We start from the raw sequence: 22,876 nt of genomic DNA on the forward strand, positions 1-22,876 counted from the left end.
CTATGGTCACAACAGAGGACATCACTACGTGGAAAGACACCATGTTCTTAAATAGGAAGATCATCATAAAGATGTAATTTGGCCCCTAAATAAATTATAAAGTATTTATGATCTAAATAAAAATAATAGTAGGTAGTTATTTTGAAATCAGATGTGCTGATTCTAAATTTCATATACAGTCATCCTTTGGTATTCTTGGGGGATTAGTTCCAGGGCACTCCTCCTCCCTGCCAATACCAAAATCTGCAGAGGCTCAAGTCCCTTATATAAAAAAGCATAGTATTTATATATAACCTATGCACATCCTGTATACGTGTCTAGATTACTTATAATATCTAATACAATGTAAATACTATATAAATAGTAAATACAATGTAAATGCTACATAAATAGTTGCTGGGTGGGTGGCAAATCCAAGTTTTGCTTTTTGGAACTTTCTAGAATTTTTTTTCAGCTGAGGTTGGTTGAATCTGCAGATACAGAACCCTTGGATACAGAGGGTGGACTGTAGGGTAATAAAAATAAATAGTCATGAAGATTCTAAATAACAGTGGTTAGGAGATAAGCCCTAACAGATGTTATGAAACACAATTAAAACAGTGGTAACGGTACATGATTAGAACAGAGAGAACAGGAGGAGGGGAAATGTGTATACAGACCACTCTTTGGAGCAGAAAACAGTAATCAGAATGGGGAGTGGAATGACATTATCACTCAGAGAATCATTAATTCTTGCCCTTTCCCACTTTCTCTTCTTTAAAAATGTGCCAACTCTGGAATACCAGATGTAAGAAATGGGCATAACCGGTAGTGGTTTCTCCCTTGGCTTTAAAATGCCAAACTCATTGAAACTATTACCCATTAAGTATAAAAGTCTGTAGAAAAAGCCATCCTCCTCATTAATTTTTGCCTGGGAAAAAAGTGGAGATGCCAGTTGTTTGTTTGTTCAAGTTACAGTTATAAGCATATAATTTCAGTGATTTCATAGATTCATGGATGCCGAACTACATCTGTGGATGACCTAGGAGTACTTAAACCTTAAGTAAATCCCTTTGGCCTACATTTTCAGCAAAGTTGAATAGTTATTCTTTTGTTTCTAAATTCCAACTACAATCTCTCCTCTCAGACTCCAGCTAGAAGGCATTTCTCAGGCCTTCTGAAAGCTCAAATATTTTCACCATACAATTTTGTTTTAAAGTATTTCTTAAATAATTTTGCTATTTCAATTTGTCCTTTACATTTTAACTTTCCTTTGACCTTTTTCTCTTTATCTTACCTCAGGGTATATATTATATTCCAACCATTATTGTCATAAATTTTCTGTAAACTCATTTATATATTTAAACCCTAGCCTCTTACTGTTTGTTGCATGTCTTAGTCTGGTCAGTTTCCAAAACAAAAATACCATAGACTGGGTGGTTTAATCAACAGAAAGTTATTTCTCACAGTACTGGAGAGAAAGCCCAAGTTCAAGGTGCCAAGATTAAAGTTTAATTTTGAGTCCTCTTCTTTTAACTTGTAGGCAGCTGCCATCTGGCTGTGTGCTCATATGACCTCTTCTTTGGGCATGTGGAGAGAGTAAGCTACTTGGTGTCTCTTCTTATAGGTACACTAATCTTATTTTTTCAGGGCCCCACCTTTATGATCTCATTTAACCTTAATTACTTCCTTAGAAGCTCCATCTCCAAATACAGCCACACTGGGGGTTAGGGCTTCAACATATGAATTTGAGAGGGATGCAAACATTCAATGCATAACACGTCATTATTTCATTACAAGTTCTCTGTGTACAACCTATTACCTCATAATAAAGCAAACAAAACATAACGAAAAACTAAAATTTGCATTCCTCCTGTAAATCAGATAGTGCCCCCTTTTCTGAAATGAGTTCTGCAAAAATTATGTCATTGCTTAAGTCTATTTCCAGACTGTTGCTGATGGCTATCTTCTTGATCTTCTTCATAGGACAACTAGTTTCCTCACAAACTTCAAAATTCTCTCTCCTTTAAGGTTCATTTTGGTTATTTTAAACTTTTATTTCTTTGTGTTCATGTAACAAATGCAGCCAGTCATTTTTCTCTTTTGGATTCTGTGTCCAGGAAGCTCGCCCAGCTGTATCATTTTTCACTGTTACTTAGTCATACAAAGTCTGTATAAGAATGTTCTTCATCTCTGAGGATATACAAAGAGCTCTTTCTATGAAAAGAAACCTATTTGATCCAGGTCTACACACCCAGGACAATTTTCTAGACTGCAATTTACACCCCAGTGTGTGCTCCATAAATTTAGGGTAACCATATACATTTGTTTGCTTGAGTCTAGGTTTGTTGCTTATTGTCCTGGCATCAATTACAGCTTAGCATTTGCAGTACTGGCCTCAGATCCATGAGAAAGGAGCTATGTTCTTCTCCCGGCACTTCAGAGACTCTAATTCTGGCTTTATTCTAGCTTGATCCTTTTCCATGTGACAAGGAGTTATCTGATCCAAGGAAACATGTCCACCTAAAGCTTAGCCCTTCTAACCATATCCTGAGAACTCTGGGACCCCAGAGTTTCCAGCTCCAGTGGCTTATGCTCATATCCAGGACCTGCACAGGTCTTTTGGCTGGATTCTCCTTTCGTATGATGGACCTTGCCTCTTCTGTGCCCATTCCTAGTCTCAAGAAGTAGCCATGGGTTGGGTGTTTACACTGAGAAGTGAACAGAACTCAGATGCGTAAGCTGAAATGAACACTTACATCCACATGAGAGGCCCCATCAGTGCAAGGAGGAACTGGGGATGGACAAAAAAAGGCCCTTTTGGGGAACAGGCACCAGTTTATCCCATACCAGCATATTCCTGTACGAAACTCCGAGGATCCTAAGAATTCTGAGAAACGTAAATTTGAAATTTATCTTCTTGGGTGTTTTGAATATTTATGTGTAAAAATAGGTACAGAAAGTTACCAAATAGTGTTGTGGCTTCCTTTATATACTTGGAATATGTCACATACACAGGCTTTAATTCGTACCCTTGCCTCAGGCTCCAGATACTAGGGAAAAGCCTGAGCAATTTTCTTAGAATAAACATTTCTTAGTTTGGATAATGAATTATATGTTCCCTTATTCACTGCTACTCTAAACCTCCCCTAACCCCATTTGAGAAGTACATATTAAATGGTTAAACCTTTCTTGTTTTTTCCTTTTCTTTTTTACCCACAGATGTGTTTCATGCTTTTATTATGCACACTAAAGCGTACATTTTCCCATTATTTTCATTCAGTCATAACCTAATAATTCTTCACAATAACCATGAAAACAGCTAGTTTTACTCATGTTATTCTAATAACTCTATTGATCAAATATCATACCTGCGTGGTCCTGTGAAGCATAGGCCACCTCTGAAGGTAACTAATAATCCCTGTCTTCGACTTGCTAAGTGGAATTGCAATAGGATTCCTCCAAAAGTCATGTTTCTTCTACTGATACATTTTAAACCCAGATTCACTGCTGTTCTAAATATCATTTGAAAGTTCTTTATTTCCTGGCATTAACATAATAATAAATATCTACTGCATTCCTAAACATTGACTTAAACATCAGAGTTTGGGGGGCAGTTGTTCTTTCTCTAGAGACACTGGTTCTCACAAAGAAGCCTCTTCCTCAAAGGATCCTCCCACTCTCTCCTGCACAGAAACTGTGCAAGTTGTCCTCTTCTCTGTTTTTTTTCAACCTCCAAATGTAGATATTATGTATGATAAATAGAAACTAACAGAAAACACTGCTTTCCCTTCTCTTTCTGCTGTAAAAATGCACTCAGTTCTGTTCCATGTGAGAAAGATTTACCCTGCCTTTTATCTTTCTTAAACTTTCCTTTTGCAGGTGTCTGCAGACATTTCTATACCCCTGTCTAAAGCTAAAGGAGAAAACTCAGCACTCTGCATGACCAAAATCCTTTGTTGGTTGCCTGCTACTCTTGATCCTTTGCAGACACGTACACCCCACTAGGATGCTCATGGGTTGTTTCTGCACTGTAGTCTCTTTGTTTTGTGCCTCTTCACTGTCTCTGGCTCCCTGAGTAGCTGTAACAACTGCAGAGACTTTCTTTTCCCTCTACCCTACCTGCCCAATAGGATGTGTTACCTTATGTCCTATCTTACACGGCTTCCTCTATATTTTAAGAGCTTGGCACATAGTAGGCACTCAGTAAATATGGTTTCTCTTCCCTCATCTATTAAAAAATATATTTGAATCAGTAAGGCAAATGTAATCCTCAGCTGATTAATAAAATCGAGGCTTCGCAAACTTATGTCAATGCCATACTGTTTCCAAAATATAAAGTTAAGACTAGAAATCGATGTCTGTATTTGATACTAGAAACAGTATCAAACTGTTCATACCAAAAAGAGACAGTATAGAATAAAATACTTTACAAGAAAGCCCCTCAGAAGAGCTTTTACTGTCATGTGATAATAAGGGTTTGGGGGAAGAATCTGTCAAAGAAAATGAGCTGAAAGGCAAAGACATGGTTTTAAAATAACGGCTTCCAAAATAAGGAATAGGCAAAAATTCCTTTGCACAATCCCATCTACAAAATAGGAACAATTTTTTTTTTTCCTGAGTCTGTTGTCTCTTCTATCTCATGATGAAAGTAGATTCATCCTTTTATACTACGATTATTTCCTGTTTGAGTAGTCAGTCACCAGTGGCTGAAAGAGAAAGAATCATTTGTTGTTCTTTTCATTCAGTTGATATGGTCACTCAGCTATCTCAAACGGTGGCCAGGCCAGGTCTCATTGGCTGCCTGACTCTTTGCAGCCATGCCCAGCAAGGTCAGAACACAGAACCAGAAATGTGGAACCCAGTGGGGGTCATGACCGTAAACTGTGCTCCATGACCTTGACTTGTTTATGTGATCTTTGAATATCCATTTCCTCAAATGCAGCTAGCCGTGGCAATACAAAAAGTTGAAAACTCACTGTTTCTAAGAAGTTCTAAAGAATCAAGGTGTCAATTAAGACATAAAGTGACAGGTAAAGATCTGCAAAGCACAGGGCAAGAAATTTTAAACTATAATGAATACGAAGGTCTTGTATGATTAAGCAGGAAAATATGTAGCACTGTTGGTAACTTCCAGTAAACTATTAAATCAGCTATGCTTTAACTGTCACAGGTGTTAGGTCACAAGGTGCCCCAGGGGAGAACAATTTATTCTATGGCTTCCAGAACACATTTGGTTCACATCCTGTCTCCCATGTTATTTTACAATGTATTGGGAGTGGCCAAAAAGTTCATTCGGTTTTAAGTAAAAATAAAAGACACATTTTTCATTTTCACCAAGAACTTTATTGAACAACATATTCTCTAACCGAACAAACTTTTTGGCCAACCCAATTATTATATTTATCAGATTACAAGAGAAGCATATTTTGGATGGGCTAAAAATCACCCATCTTTCAAGGCTTCTATTCCCCTGGGGTTTGTGGATAGAATTCAGGGGATACATGAATTTAGATGCACAGAAAACTGTGTTTATTTTTATTAACTGCTGGCTGAAATTCAATATCTCCTTCAATTACAAATGTAGGCATAAACCACAACAGCATTAGTAATATCTGTGGCTTTGTCACTGATATAAATCACAGATATAGTCATATCACATAGTGATTGTTGCAGATATCTGGAAATGATTTTTTTCTGATCACCAATATTTTAAAACTATGATAGTTATTAGACTTGCTCTTGGATCTTGTTAGTTAAATTTATTAATAAGGAAGCACATGTATGATGGTATCACACATTTGTTTTTTATATTTGGATAAATAAATTTCAATGTAATCTATTTCTTTAGTACTCTATGTATTTTATTTCAGATATTTAAAAATATTATTCTTACAAAAGATCCATAGGCTTTCAGATATTTAAAAATATTATTCTGACAAAAGATCCATGGGCTTTACCATACTGCAAAAGGGGTCAAAAATATACAAAATAGTGACAAGCCATAGTTTAGAAGAGCAGTAGTTCTCAAAATTGAGTGTGTATCAGAATCCCCAGAGAGCTTGTTAGAACACCAATTACTGAGCCCCATCCCAAGATTTTCTCATCAGCCAGCCAGTCTGGGGGGACCTGAAAACTTGCATTTCAAAGAAGTTCCCAGGTGATGCTGATTCAATTGGTGCAACGACTAAACTTTTTAAATGAATGCAACAGCATTGCTTGGAAGAAAGAATGGGCAGCTCTTAAAATCAAAGCCTAAAATTGTTTAAAAATACTACAGGGATGTTGGCAAGGAAGAGTTCAGAAAACCTTGAAGGTCACACACATTAAAAAGAAATGCTCAAATGATTTTCTTACTATCAGAGCACAGCAAATCCACTGTATGAAGATTTATATCTTAAACAGCTGGTTTCCTCTCCTAACAATAACAATATAAATCAATAGAAAACATCAACACCATTATCAAATACAAAACACGTTTTTACCTTGATTAAGGAAAGAAATCTGCAAGTTAAGATGTATTTTCAAATGTATCTCCTTCAAAACTCAGTGTCTTTAAATGTACCAATGCATGTGAAGTCTCCCTTCTAAGTGATGAATGATCCATTGTAATGATAGAGAACTCATTCTATTCCTTTTATTCCTACCCAGGTCACTTTGCAAAAACCTGTCCAAGACAGGAAATTTTTAAATCCAATTGCATATCTTAATATAAACTGGTGAACAGTGAAGGAATCTTTACATCTATAATTCATGTAAATTCTGAAGGTTGATTTTGTGTTTATAATTCAGCTAGGTGCTCCAAATTAGATTAGCTGCCTCTGGAGTCTTGAGCATGTCAATTTTCATCTCAGGCAAAGGTATTTTAAAAAGTTGTGTGGTGATAAACTCTTGTTTTACAGCCTCTTCTCCTTGTGACTGTAGATTTTTAATTAACATCAGCTCCTGAGTTATACGTGTGAGTGTTAATGGATAAGATTATACATTTAGCAACTCTTCCTAGCAGAAGGAAGAGATAGATGCACAGATGAGTTGAAAGGAAAAAAGATGGTGTGACTGTGAATCAATACACGTGGTATTCTCTACACACTAGAAATTCTAGAAATTGATGTAATTCTAACATCATTCCATTCTCCTGGACCCAGTGTACACAAGTTCTTTGCCTATACAACCATTCTATTCAAACTTAGCTTACATAGTGAAAGAAAAGGTAATATTTGACTGAGCATAGAGGGAGCTAGAGTGAGAAAATGTACAGGGGACTAGCGTTAATGTGTGTTTGTTAAAGGAAATGTATATACTCAAACAATATTCCTAGGACGGTGGGCAGCTGCCAAAGCTCAGAGTGAAGATACATCGATAAATATGTGGGAAAATCAGCAATCAAATAGGTTTAGTAAATTTAAATAATTCCTGCCAAATTTGACCACAGGCATTTAGAATTTGAGAATCCCAAGTAGAAAACCACTGAGATTTCTCAAAGGATAAGGCCTGGCTCGTTTCACTGTGAAACATTATTTTTTACTGACAAAAGAAGCAACAAGGAAAATGACTGAAATACAGATGCTAAACTATAAAGGAAAATGACATTAGTTTCCTTTTTAATCAAAATAAATGAAAGTTTTCATTAGCATCCAAGATCTCAAAGACATTTCAAGACCTATTCTAGTTCAGAGAATAAGCATATGGGAAAAGTATTAGTAGAATCATTATCACCTCTAATTTTTTCAAGTGTTCAAAGGAGGATGAATACTTATTAAGTAGTAAATGATAATAGCCCATCACTTGATTAATTTGATATCGTTCTCGTTCTGTGAAAAGTAAGGAAAAGATAAGGTAGCTCTGAAACTTGCATCACTAATGGCTGGGGTTAATTATCATTTCATGTTTTCCCACTTTCTTGTCCATGGGATCCACTTTTTAAAGGGATTGCTTTCAGTGACGTAAAGAGATATTTAGTGTGTCTGTCAGAAAGGGGGAAAAATCTCAATCTTGCCGAAAATATTTTGAACTATTTGATATGTAAAATCTTATAAAAATCATTGCAACCCCTAGAGGGATTTTACAGTAGAGTACCCCTATGTGAAACTGTAAGCTGAGGCTTCCCAAGTTACTGATCTTGGGAGCAAGCACATACTAAAGGAGTTTCAGAAAATCAATTGCTTCTCTGGATACCTGTTAACAATTGATGGGAAATGAAAAATATAAGAAGAGAAATTAGATCAAATGATGGAGGAGCGCTTCCCTGGTGGTGCAGTGGTTGAGAGTCCGCCTGCCGACGCAGGGGACACGGGTTCGTGCCCCGGTCCGGGAAGATCCCACATGCCGCGGAACGGCTGGGCCCATGAGCCATGGCCGCTGAGCCTGCGCGTCCGGAGCGTGTGCTCTGCAACGGGGAGAGGCCACAACAGTGAGAGGCCTGCGTACCGCAAAAAACAAACAAAAAAAAAGATGGAGGAAATGGTGAGGAGGAGTCTTAAAGGAGAAGCATGCTGGATCATGCAGTGTTCAGCTGCACAGGATTCTAAATTAGAAAGGCCACTGTGCTAATTCTATCATTTTCTACCTTAGCCAGTTTGAGTAACTTGAATTGTACTTTTGTTTCTCTGGCTCCTCAGTGAGAAGGCAAAAATAGCAACTTTTAGGACTTTGTATGAAATAAATTAGTTAAGGTATTTATAATGTCTAGTGGGGTGCTAAGAACTGGAGGATATTTCAAAAAACACAGTTTTAGGATTAGTCTTGGTAAATAGCTACTATTGTATTATGAATTTTGCTAGACACTTCATGTTTTATTTATAATTACTATTCATAATTACTACAATAATTACTATACCAAAATTGTGCCAAACTCTTTCTTAGCTATTTCTTTAATATTAGTTCATTTCTTCTTAATTCATAACTTTGCAAGGCAGGTATTGTAATTCTTAGTTTACCTACTGTGGAACTGTGGAGAAATTAAGTCATTTGTCTAAAAGTCATGTGGCCATAAGTGAGAAAGTGAAGGATTATATCTGGGACCAGACTTTCATACAGCTTACAACTGGATGTGTCATTTGTTTTTAAAAATTAAGTTAAAATATGCAGGGAACATTTGTGTTTCTAATTGATGAATTAAAAAATTCACTTATGCAAATCCCATTTTATATGGGAATTTTAGATAATGGTGTGTGGCTGTTGATAATTGGTGAGTGGTGGAGATAATTGGGAGAATTTTCTATAGAACTGTCATTTCAAGTTACCAGCTATTTGGTAAACATTCTTATAGAACTAAATCCCATTTAGTTCATGTTTTGATTCATTAAAAAGAGATTATGGACCAGATGGTGATAGATGCCATATAATGAAATGCATCTTTAATAGAAATGTCATTTTTGGGAGAGGGTTGCAGTGTAAAGCCTGAACATGAGCATAATGGCCTACCCATAATGGATTATTTCGCTGACAAAATTATTGATACTGCAGAAATTCCCTTTTTTCACTACAATGTACATTGTGACATATACTGCAGATATTTGTGTGTCAAGCCCAAGCACATAGAAGATTTTTGGGAAATGCTTATTAAATAAATAAATGAATGGATTAATTAAAATCTTTCACACTTACTGCTCTTACCAAGGGCACTAATATCCTCTTACTCCTCCACCTCTGCAGAATTTGCTGTTTGAAAATTGACTTCTTTAAACTCTCTTTAACTTCTATGATGTTATTGAGATTTTTGTTTCTGTATCTAGTTTTGCAATCAGTTTTTCTCTGTCACCTTTACTGACTGTTCCTCTTCTAACCATCTCACAGTGCAAGTTTTTACTGGTCACCCTTAATTACCTTCTTCAATCATATTCACTCTCTCTGAGCGACCCCAATCAGTGCTATGGCTTCAACTATTACATTTATATTGAAGAAACAGAAAGACAAGGAGGAGGGTGTGAAAGAGGAGGGAGGGAGGAAGGAAGGAAAAAAGGAAGGAAGGAAGAAAAGAAAGAAAGAAAGAGAGAGAGGAGGGAAAGAAAAGAAAGAAAGAGAGAGAAGGAAAGAAAGAAAAAGAAAGAAAAGAAAGAAAGAAAGGGAGGAAGAGAAGAAGGAAAGGAGAGATAGATGGAGGGAGGGAGGTTTTTTGTAAGCTGGCTACAACTTATTTCTCTACCCACCTTTTCCTCTCTTCTCTATGGTTTTGTGCCAAGCACACTGACCTCCTTGTTCCCTGAACACACAATATGCTTTCAGAATGTTGTGCCTGGAATACCCCACTCCATCTCCTCCTCTTGGCAAACTCCTGCTCGTCACTCAGCGCCAGTTCAAATGCATCTCATCCGTGGCCTTTCCTCACTCCCTCAGGCAAGTAGTTGTTCCGTTTTCCTCTCCCAAAGGAGTCATGCTCACACAGTGATTATATCAGCGGTTACATGCTATGGTAGTAATTGGTTCTGATATCTGTCTTCTCCACTGTACTGCTTTATTCATCCGTGCCTCCATCCCTAATATAATAATTGTAGAGTAATTTGAATTTATGCATGCATATATGAATATCTGCATGCCAACATTTCTTTCAAATATTCTTTTTAAATTATTTCATTTGTCCTTTCAGCTTAATATTATAGTGGTCAGTGTAATAATGATTTAGCTAGTTCAAAATTTTGGTAAACCCTAATGTAATTTTAATTATTTAAAATAAATTATTTATTTAAATATTTTATATTTTTAAAAATGATGATCACTAATATAATCCGCATGCCACCTTTCAGGCATGCATAGATTCATCAATATGAAATCCATCTCTTACCATAAATCTGCTTCTTATTGTGCTGGCCTTATTGTGATAGGCTATTAGTCATGGTTTCTCTTACTATTGCTAAGTCTACAAATTACAGCCTATTCATGTATAATTTTAAAAATTTCATTTGGCTTTTATATTATAAGAAAGTTATAATTGTGTTATAAAGAACAAATACCCCTCAAGGAAGAATCTATTGGCCTCTCTTAGAGAATAAAATCTATGGCTTTACTGATGGGATTTTATGAAAGATATTGTGGGTATTTCAATGATCTGTTCTACTTCCTTGCAAGGGTAATGAGTTATATTTAGGAATACTGATGTTTACTAGGAACTACAGTAACCAACTTCTATTCAGTGGCAGTTGCAATATCCTGCCTGATTTGTAATTACGTTATTTTTACTTCATTCATTTATTTAAAAAATGTTTATTCAGGTCTTCCCTGGTGGCACAGTGGTTGAGAGTCTGCCTGCTGATGCAGGGGACACGGGTTCGTGCCCTGGTCCGGGAAGATCCCACATGCCGCGGAGCAGCTGGCCCCGTGAGCCATGGCCGCTGAGCCTGCGCGTCCGGAGCCTGGGCTCCGCAACGGGAGGGGCCACAACAGAGAGAGGCCCACGAACCGCAAAAAAAAAAAAAGAAGTTTATTCAGTTTCTATACTGTGCAAGGTACTGTGCAAGAGATGCAATCAATGGTGAGCAAAGACAGACAGTGTGCCTGTCCTCACAGCATTTACAGTCTTCTATTATTAGGTCTATTGGGCAAGAGATCTGCAAAGCATTGTATTACTAAAAACGCATCATTAAAAATTCCTATAATTAACAAAAATTTTAGATAAAAAGAGAAATCAGCACGCTATGTATGATGAAAGAGAAAGAGGTTAGGAAATTCAGTAGTTAAAATCGCTATTAAATAAGTGGGATGTGAAAGTTTTAAAGGGTATAGAGGAGGCGATTGGGGAAATATTATTTATGCGATTATACCACTAATCTATCTTAAAGAAAGAGCAACTTTCACAAATTCAATAAACTCATATTAGAAATATAGAAAAGGAAAAGGACATTCATTTTCTTATTCTTTGCCCCCAAATAATATGTTGTCCGTGATGGTGTGAATATACATGTAAAACACAGCCCAGAACTGTAATACAAAAGCTCTTAAGATAAAGCATAGTTTTCAAGGCAATTCTAATAAACGTGATCATAATGCCCTATGGTGATTAGACTGAAGGGTTGTTAGATATTATTTTGTCTGCTAATATGCTTTTAGGTATACAAATGAGAAAGAAGAGTGAGATAGAAAAACAAGGTTTCTTAATGTGGGCCCCATGAATGGGCTTTAGGACATGAAATAATTTGCAGTATTTTTTAATGGAGAAAGTCAATAGCATTCATCAGATTCTCCAAGGAACCTATAATTACCCAGAAGTTTAAGAGCCCAAAAAGCTGGGGAGTAAGAGAAAGAGAGAGAGAGGGCAATAGATCAGAGATAAAATAATTCCAAGGCAATAATTAAGAGTACTTTTGCGAGCCCAAAATTTTTTTAAAGTTTACAGTATTCTAAAATAAAACAGGATATTTTAAAAAATAATTAGCTCTCAAAAATGTTGCTATTTTGTTTACTATTTGGAATAGAGAAAAAGGGGTAATTGAAACAGAGAAAAAACTTCCTGTCATTTAGATGTTTTAGCATTTGCTACAAACAACTTTTGCGAAAGTATTTTTACATCTACAATTATCAAAGTCAACTCAGTCGAGACTTGCTTTCAGTTTATTCATGTAAACTTTACTTTGAATTTTGCTCTTAAAGATGCCTGAAATTGGAATTTGTATTCTATATCATCATTATATTTACTATTGTAAATTAAGTATTGTACACAGATCAATAAGGTGTTTCAGAAACAAAGAGATTAAAAGTCACATTCACTCATGTCACTATGACCTATTTTTCCAAATGATTAAAAAGTGTTCATCAAATTAAATGCAATAACATCTACATATTTGGAAGGACTAGTTTTTCAATATAGCATATGTGAAAGTTTGAAAGTTTATTTAATAAATGAATTTCAGCTCTTCTTTACTGAAGTCACTTCCTGATAAACAGCCAACACGAAGAAATAAATAAATATAAGGCGGTTGTGAATTCCAGGCTTCTTGGCTAGTCACAATTGGTGTGTTGTTATTTTGGCTTGAGGACAATAGTCGTAATTACTTTCCTCTAAACAGCTGAATTCAATCCAACTCATAATGTCAAAAGTTTATGAATCTGTTGTAGCAAAAATTAAGATTAGCAAAGAAGACAAATGCCACTGAAAAAACATTTTTCAAACATTTCCTATCCCCCCACTCCCCTTTCTTGTTTCATCAAATTGGAATCACTCCCAGTTTTAAAGGTATCACAGATTGAATTGTACTTTCCCAGCCACTGTCTGTCCAGTGAGTTAAACAAACACATATGTAGCCAGAAAACATCTTTCCTTTTGTATATGTGGCTTTTCACGTGTATTAAAATCATGTCCTTTAGTTTTGCTTAAAAACTGTGGTTATTACATCATTATAAATATATTTATGTACATTTATTATAGATGACAGTTTCTGAAAGATGTTTAACTGATGTTACAATGATTATGCCTTGAATTAGAATTTACTAGATTTGAACAAATAAAAAAGTGTTGATCTTTATATTTCTCAATTTTCAAAACAATATTATTAATTCAGTAATACAAATTAAAATATTTATATCATTGGTGACTACAGAAAATGGTCACTAATCCCAGTGAGTCTTAAAATTACTCAGTTCTCTAACAAAAATTGAAAAAAGGAGGTGTGTGTGTGTGTGTGTGTGTGTGTGTGTGTGTGTGTGGAAGTAGAAAGAGAAAAGTCATAGATAAGGAGGAAGTAGAGGACCTTTAGGTACTCAGCAATGAACTTGAAAGTCTAAGGATAGGAGAATCAATGGGTTAGGTGGAAGATTTTTATCAAGAATAAAAGAGCATTGATTGGAAAGAAAACTGTATGATGTGACTAAAACTTTCACCAGAGATTATCCTACTAGGATAGATAAAAGGGGACAAATAAAATAAAAAGTTTCTCAGAGGAATACAGAGAAATATTTTGTAAGATTTTGATTATGAAAAGAGAGAGAAGGAAGAGATGGGGAACACTGAAATTTTATGCCCAAGGGCCTGGAAAGATGATCATTGAAGTCATGCAAGAGAAGGAATAGTGAGAGAACATTTAAAGGAAAACAGATGGTCTAAGGTCAAACATGATAATAGCCATAGTAGAGGTTATTAATGCTAATTTTAAAATTACATGTGTACAGTGCATTTTGTGTCATCAATGTTTTCACGAGCATGTTGCCTCATTTGACTTGATAGGGAAGAGGAATGGCCATGTAAGAGCAAGAAGAAAAGCTGAGGTAAACCAGACAGTGAATTGTCATTTAGACTGTTAGGAAAAAATTAGAGAAGAGCTAATACCATTTGTTTAGTGCTACTCTATATGCTTGACATGATGTTAAGTTTTCTAAATCTATTTTTTTTTAATCTTCACAATAAATTTTTCAGATACTTATGTCTCCATTTTGCAGATGGAAAACTGAGATTCACAGAGCTTTTGTAACTTGCCAAAGATCACATAACTAGGAAACAGCAGAGCTAGCATTCATCCCAGACATGACTGGCCAGAACATTTAATATATTAAAAAAAATCCTAGGCCAATAAACACTGAGGGACCTTTTTCAAATAATAACAAAAATCAAATTTCTTGGCTTCTTATTCGCCATTCAGCACTGGACTATTTTGGTTAAAAAGTAAATGAATCAAAAATAATCTAAACATAGTTATAAAAAATTTGTAACTATGGTGAAAGATATTAACTAGACTTACTGTGATGATCATTTTGCAATATATGCAAATATTGAATCATACGTTGCACACGTGAAACTAAAATTATGGTATATGTCAATTATCCTTCAATAAAAAACAGTCTATAAATTCTATGCACTAAGGAAAAGATAAAGTTAGGGGAACATGTTCTACATATCAAGTACTCTCCTAAGTACTTTACAACATAATCTTTACAATTTCTCTGATATTAAAACAATTTCATTCCTTCATGTGTCATTGCATTACCCAGGGGCTCACCAACAGAAGTGGGATAACATGCTCTATGTATGTCCCTTCCTTCAGATGGAGGGAAGTGAGAATAAGAGCAGCAGGTAACATTTAGTGTAGTGCTTCTATATACCACGGTATTTCCAAGCACTTTACATACATTAGTTCAGTCAGTCCTCACAGTGGCTTAATGAAGCGAATGCAATAGTATGATCCTCATTATATCAATGAGTAAAGAAAGGTACAGAGTAGGTAGTTTCCAGAAATTTCCAGAGATATAGAGTCAAAGATCCAGGATTAGAATGGAGGTCCTCTGACTCTGGAGCCTGTGCTACAAGTACATACATTGTACTGATTTTGTACAACTTAATAAAGGAAATTTGGTGCCCCCGTAATGGTTCTAGAAGCCTGCAGAGGTCTGGAGTAAAGAAAATGTTCACCATTTAAAGAAACAGAAAATCAAAACAGGATAACGAGCAGACGTTTTTGTTTGCAAACCAGTCCCTACCAACAAAACAAAACAAAACACAGAGACAACTTATATACGTTTATATTCATATTTTATGATTTTTTAAGAAGATGGTGAAAAATATTTTGCAACTATCAAATCAAAGAGCAGTTAAACTAAGAACACAGATAACTACTGTTGATATTTTCATATCTAGCATTGAAATGCCAAGAAAGACTGTGAGAATGTCTAATTTTAGACATTCAAAGGGTGAATGTACCTAAATATGCAGACAAACGGAGGAAGAGAAGATGCCCTTTTGTTCCCTGATACAGTCTGAAGAATTATAACTCTTGAAAATACAAATATCAATGAAATTAATACTAGCTAAAAATAGCCATATAAAACCATTCCCAAAATTTTTTTCTCACATTCTGAAGGCAAAGGGATGTGGTTTTATGTTTAACTTTATATTTCTTTATCAGTTGGTACTTCTTCCTTGTGTTGCAATAATGATATAAAAATTTTGAGTCACAAGTTTATGTAGGTATAACTAAGAATATTAAAAAGTGACATGGTTCTTATAAAAACTGTTTTTGTTAATTATAGACTGACAGAAGTGAAACGTGCTAGCTAACATTTGGATTTTTATTCATAATTAACACTTAGGGTCTAACAAATATCAGACAAAGCAATACTACACATTACCATTCAGTGCTTCTGTGGTTTAGACATTGTGAGTAGTTCCTTTGATGTCATTAACTCCATTAACTCCGTGTTAAAGTTTTCCCACTTTTAGCAGTAACTAAACGGACCAGATAATCTTTCCATCTCCTATCCTTTGCACATGACCACTACACAAAGCAAATTCCATAAATGCTAACATCATTATTCTCAACTGTCTGTATTTAAGGAAAAACATTTTCCTATGGATGATAACATGGCTGTCGAGGAAATACTAAAAAAAAAAAATCCATCAAGAAGCTTTTAATTGTATCTTTAGCTTTATCTCAATCTCCTAAAATCTACTATGGTTTTTATAGGTCTTACATTGTATCAGTATCAAATTTTGAAACTAATGCCAAGAAGATCTCTCATATTTTCTGCTAAGATCCTGAAAATAATGAAATTCTTTTTCACCTAATTTAATTTACAAATTAATTCATAGTCTTTAAATTCTAATTTATTACTCTCAAGTTTCTATTTTGAAAAACCATAATTTGTGTACTACATGAATGAATGATTAAAGTATGCTCTTTGGGTGTGTTTCATGCAATCATTTTATTAACGATCTTAGAAAAAAGTAGAATTTTTGGATATAACCAACTTATTGACCGACTCCTCATGAATGAGCACAAATATCACTTCCTCAGAGCAGTCTCCCAAAGTGTCCTCCCACTCCTCTTCCCCATCTAATTACTCTTCATCCTATTAGCCTGTTTGATTTATTTTTTCTTCAATTATTTTTATCTTTTCATTTATTTGCTTACCTATTAATGGTTTGTTTGCTTCCATTAAAATGTAGATTCCATAAGGTCAGGGATATTTTCTACCTTTCTGACTGCTATCTCCCTTGTGCTTTGAGATACATGCTCAATAAACACTGCTTGAACAACCGTCTACTCCTAAATACTTTCGCATCTATCTTTTGAGTAGATGGTTGTGATGTCTGCAACTTGCTCTCAAATGATTCATCAATAAAATAACAATATATACATATATAGTTATGTATGGAGAGAGATAAAGCAAATATGACAAAGTAGTAGCAGTTGGGGAATCTTAGTGAAGGGTATATGAGAATTTATTGTTCTAATTCTGCAGTTTTCCTAAAAGCTTGAAACTTTTGCAAAAGAAAAAGGTGAAACAAAAAAAACATTAGGGGGACCTTGAAGATGGCGGAAGAGTAAGACGCGGAGATCGCCTTCCTCCCCACGGATACACCAGAAATACATCCACACGTGGAACAACTCCTACAGAACTCCTACTGAAGGCTGGCAGAAGACCTCAGACCTCCCAAAAGGCAAGAAACTCCCCACGTAACTGGGTAGGGCAAAAGAAAAAACAGAGACAAAAGAATAAGGACGGCACCTGCACCAGTGGGAGGGAGCTGTGAAGGAGGAAAAGTTTCCACACACTAGGAAGCCCCTCCGCGAGCGGAGACTGCGGGAGGCAGAGGGGGGAGTTTCGGGACCGCGGAGTAGTGCACAGCGACGGGTGCGGAGGGCAAAGCGGGGAGATTCCTGCACAGACGATCGGTGCTGACCGGCACTCACCAGCCCGAGTGGCTTGTCTGCTCACCCGCCGGGGCGGGCGGGGCTGCGAGCTGAGGCTCGGGTTTTGGTTTTGGACGGAGCTCAGGGAGAGGACTGGGGTTGGCGGCTTGAACATAGCCTGAAGGGGTTAGTGCACCACGACTAGCCGGGAGGGAGTTCGGGGAAAAGCCTGCACCGGCCGAAGAGGCAAGAGACTTTTTCTTCCCTCTTTGTTTCCTGGTGCGCGAGGAGAGGGGTTTAAGATTGCTGCTTAAAGGAACTCCAGAGACGGGCGCGAGCCGCGGCTAAAAGCGTGAACCCCAGAGACGGGCGCGAGCCGCGGCTGAGGGCGCGAGCCCCCGAGACGGGCGCGAGCCGCGGCTGAAAGCGCAAACCCCAGAGACGGGCGCGAGCCGCGGCTAAAACCGCGGACCCCAGAGACGGGCGGGAGACGCTAAGGCTGCTGCTGCCGCCACCAAGGGGCCTGTGTGCGAGCACAGGTCACTCTCCACACCCCTCTTCCGCGGAGCCTGTGCAGCCCGCCACTGCCAGGTTCCCGGGATCCAGGGACAACTTCCCCGGGAGTACGCACGGCGGGTCTCAGACTGGTGCAACATCACGCCGGCCTCTGCCGCAACGTCACGCTGCCTCTGCAGCCGCAGGCCCGCCCCGCACGTAGTGCCCCTCCTACCCCCATCCCCCAACCCCCGGCCTGAGTGAGCCGGAGGCCCCGAATCAGCGGCTCCTTTAACCCCGTCCTGTCTGAGCGAAAAAACAGACGCCCTCCAGCGACCTACACGCAGAGGCAGGGCCAAATCCAAAGCTGAGCTCCTGTGAGCTGTGAGAACAAAGAAGAGAAAGGGAAATCTCTCCCAGCAGCCACAGAAGCAGCGGATTAAAGCTCCACAATCAACTTGATATACCTGCATCTGTGGAATACCTGAATAGACAAGGAATGATCCCAAATTGAAGAGGTGGACTTTAGGAGCGAGATCTATGATTTTTTCCCCTTTTCCTCTTTTTGTGAATGTGTACGTGTATGCTTCTGTGTGAGATCTTGTCTGTATACTCTTGCTTCCACCATTTGTCCTAGGGCTCTATCCGTCCATGACTTTTTTTTAAAAATTCTTTTTCTTAATAATTAAGTTTAATTGTAATAACTTTATTATACTTTACCGTCATTCTTTCTTTCTTTCCTTCCTTCCTTCCCTCCTTTAGACAATGAATCACCCCAAATTGAGGAGGTGGTCTCAGGGAGCAGGATTTATGATTCTTCCCCCTTTACCTCTTTTTGTGAAGGTGTATGTGTATGCTTCTGTGTAAGATTTTCTCTGTATAGCTTTGCTTCCAACATTTGTCCTAAGGTTTTATCCGTCCCTTTTTCTTTTTTTTTTCTAAATATTTTTTAATTCAATAACTATATTATACTTTATTTTATTTTTACTGTATCATCTTTCTTTCTGTCTTTTTTCCTTCTTTCCCTCCTTCCTTCCTTCCTCCCTCCCTCCCTCCCTCCCTCCTTTCTTTCCTTCTTTGCTTCTTTCTTCCTTCCTTCCTTTCCTCCTTTCCTTCTTTCTTTACTCATACTTCTACTAATTCTCCCTACTTTTTCTCCCTTTTATTCTGAGCTGTGTGGATGAAAGGCTCTTGGTGCTCCAGCCAGGAGTCAGGGCTCTGCCTCTGAGGTAGGAGAGCCAACTTCAGGACACTGGTCAACAAGAGACCTCCCAGCTCCACATAATATTAAACGGTGGAAATCTCCCAGAGACCTCCATCTTAACACCAGCACCCAGCTTCACTCAACGACCAGCAAGCCACAGTGCTGGACAACCTATGCCAAACAACTAGCAAAACAGGAACACAACCCCACCCATTAGCAGAGAGGCTGCCTAAAATCATAATAAGGCCACAGACACCCCAAAACACACCACCAGACGTGAACCTGCCCACTAGAGAGACAAGATCCAGCCTCATCCAGCACAACACAGGCACTAGTCCCCTCCACCAGGAAGCCTACACAACCCACTGAAACAACCTTAGCCACTGGAGACAGACATCAAAAACAACGGGAACTACGAAAGTGCAGCCTGCAAAAAGGAGACCCCAAACACAGTAAGATAAGCAAAATGAGAAGACAGAAAAACACACAGCAGATGAAGGAGCAAGATAAAAACCCACCAGACCTAACAAATGAAGAGGAAATAGGCAATCTACCTGAAAAAGAATTCAGAATAATGATAGTAAGGATGATCCGAAATCTTGGAAGTAGAATGGACAAAATGCAAGAAACAGTTAACAAGGACCTACAAGAACTAAAGATGAAACAAGCAATGATGAACAATGCAATAAATGAAATTAAAATCAATCTAGATAGGATCAATAGCAGAATAACTGAGGCAGAAGAACGGATAAGTGACCTGGAAGATAAAGTAGTGGAAATAACTACTGCAGAGCAGAATAAAGAAAAAAAGAATGAAAAGAACTGAGGACAGTCTCAGAGACCTCTGGGACAACATGAAACGCACCAACATTCGAATTATAGGGGTTCCAGAAGAAGAAGAAAGAAAGAAAGGGACTGAGAAAATATTTGAAGAGATTATAGTTGAAAACTTCCCTAATATGGGAAAGGAAATAGTTAATCAAGTCCAGGAAGCACAGAGGGTCCCATACAGGATAAATACAAGGAGAAACACGCCAAGACACATATTAATCAAACTGTCAAAAATTAAATACAAAGAAAGCATATTAAAAGCAGCAAGGGGAAAACAACAAATAACACACAAGGGAATCCCCATAAGGTTAACAGCTGATCTCTCAGCAGAAACCCTACAAGCCAGAAGGGAGTGGCAGGACATACTGAAAGTGATGAAGGAGAATAGCCTGCAACCAAGACTACTCTACTCAGCAAGGATCTCATTCACATTTGATGGAGAAATTAAAACCTTTACAGACAAGCAAAAGCTGAGAGAGTTCAGCACCACCAAACCAGCTTTACAACAAATGCTAAAGGAACTTCTCTAGACACGAAACACAAGAGAAGGAAAAGACCTATAGTAGCGAACCCAAAACAATATATAAAATGGAAATAGGAACATACATATCGATAATTACCTTAAATGTAAATGGACTAAATGCTCCCACCAAAAGACACAGATTGGCTGAATGGATACAAAAACAAGACCCTTATATATGCTGTCTACAAGAGACCCACTGCAGAACTAGAGACACATACAGACTGAAAGTAAGGGGATGGAAAAAGATATTCCATGCAAATGGAAACCAAAAGAAAGCTGGAGTAGCAATTCTCATATCAGACAAAATAGACTTTAAAATAAGGACTATTAAAAGGGACAAAGAAGAACACTACATAATGATCAAGGGATCGATCCAAGAAGAAGATATAACAATTGTAAATATTTATGCACCCAACATAGGAGCACCTCAATACATAAGGCAAATACTAACAACCATAAAAGGGGAGATCAACAGTAACACATTCATAGTAGGGGACTTTAACACCCCACTTTCACCCATGGACAGATCATCCAAAATGAAAATAAATAAGGAAACACAAGCTTTAAATGATACATTCAACAAGATGGACTTAATTGATATTTATAGGACACTCCATCCAAAAACAACAGAATACACATTTTTCTCAAGTGCTCATGGAACATTCTCCAGGATAGATCATATCTTGGGTCACAAATCAAGCCTTGGTAAATTTAAGAAAACTGAAATTGTATCAAGTATCTTTTCCGACCACAACGCCATGAGACTAGATATCAATTACAGGAAAAGATCTTTAAAAAATACAAACACATGGAGGCTAAACAATACACTACTTAATAATGAAGTGATCACTGAAGAAATCAAAGAGGAAATCAAAAAATACCTAGAAACAAATGACAATGGAGACACAACGACCCAAAACCTATGGGATGCAGCAAAAGCAGTTCTAAGGGGGAAGTTTATAGCAATACAAGCCCACCTTAAGAAGCAGGAAACATCTCGAATAAACAACCTAACCTTGCACCTCAAGCAATTAGAGAAAGAAGAACAAAAAAACCCCAAAGCTAGCAGAAGGAAAGAAATCATAAAAATCAGATCAGAAATAAATGAAAAAGAAATGAAGGAAACAATAGCAAAGATCAATAAAACTAAAAGCTGGTTCTTTGAGAAGATAAACAAAATAGATAAACCACTAGCCAGACTCATCAAGAAAAAAAGGGAGAAGACTCAAATCAATAGAATTAGAAATGAAAAAGGAGAAGTAACAACTGACACTGCAGAAATAAAAAAAATCATGAGAGATTACTACAAGCAACTCTATGCCAATAAAATGGACAATCTGGAAGAAATGGACAAATTCTTAGAAATGCACAACCTGCCAAGACTGAATCAGGAAGAAATAGAAAATATGAACAGACCAATCACAAGCACTGAAATTGAAACTGTGATTAAAAACCTTCCAACAAACAAAAGCCCAGGACCAGATGGCTTCACAGGTGAATTCTATCAAACGTTTAGAGAAGAACTAACACCTATCCTTCTCAAACTCTTCCAAAATATAGCAGAGGGAGGAACACTCCCAAATTCCTTCTACGAAGCCACCATCACCTTGATACCAAAACCAGACAAGGATGTCACAAAGAAAGAAAACTACAGGCCAATATCACTGATGAACATAGATGCAAAAATCCTCAACAAAATACTAGCAAACAGAATCCAACAGCACATTAAAAGGATCATACACCATGATCAAGTGGGGTTTATTCCAGGAATGCAAGGATTCTTCAATATATGCAAATCTATCAATGTGATAAACCATATTAACAAATTGAAGGAGAAAAACCATATGATCATCTCAATAGATGCAGAGAAAGCTTTCGACAAAATTCAACACCCATTTATGATAAAAACCCTCCAGAAAGTAGGCATAGGGGGAACTTTCCTAAACATAATAAAAGCCATATATGACAAGTCCTCAATGGTGAAAAACTGAAAGCATTTCCACTAAGATCAGGAACAAGACAAGGTTGCCCACTCTCACCACTCTTATTCAACATAGTTTTGGAAGTTTTAGCCACAGCAATCAGAGAAGAAAAGGAAATAAAAGGAATCCAAATCGGAAAAGAAGAAGTAAAGCTGTCACTGTTTGCAGATGACATGATACTATACATAGAGAATCCTAAAGATGCTACCAGAAAACTACTAGAGCTAATCAATGAATTTGGTAAAGTAGCAGGATACAAAATTAATGCACAGAAATCTCTGGCATTCCTATATACTAAAGATGAAAAATC

This window comes from Phocoena sinus, chromosome 7 (assembly GCF_008692025.1).
Source record: "Phocoena sinus isolate mPhoSin1 chromosome 7, mPhoSin1.pri, whole genome shotgun sequence".
Classification (NCBI taxonomy): Eukaryota; Metazoa; Chordata; class Mammalia; order Artiodactyla; family Phocoenidae; genus Phocoena; species Phocoena sinus.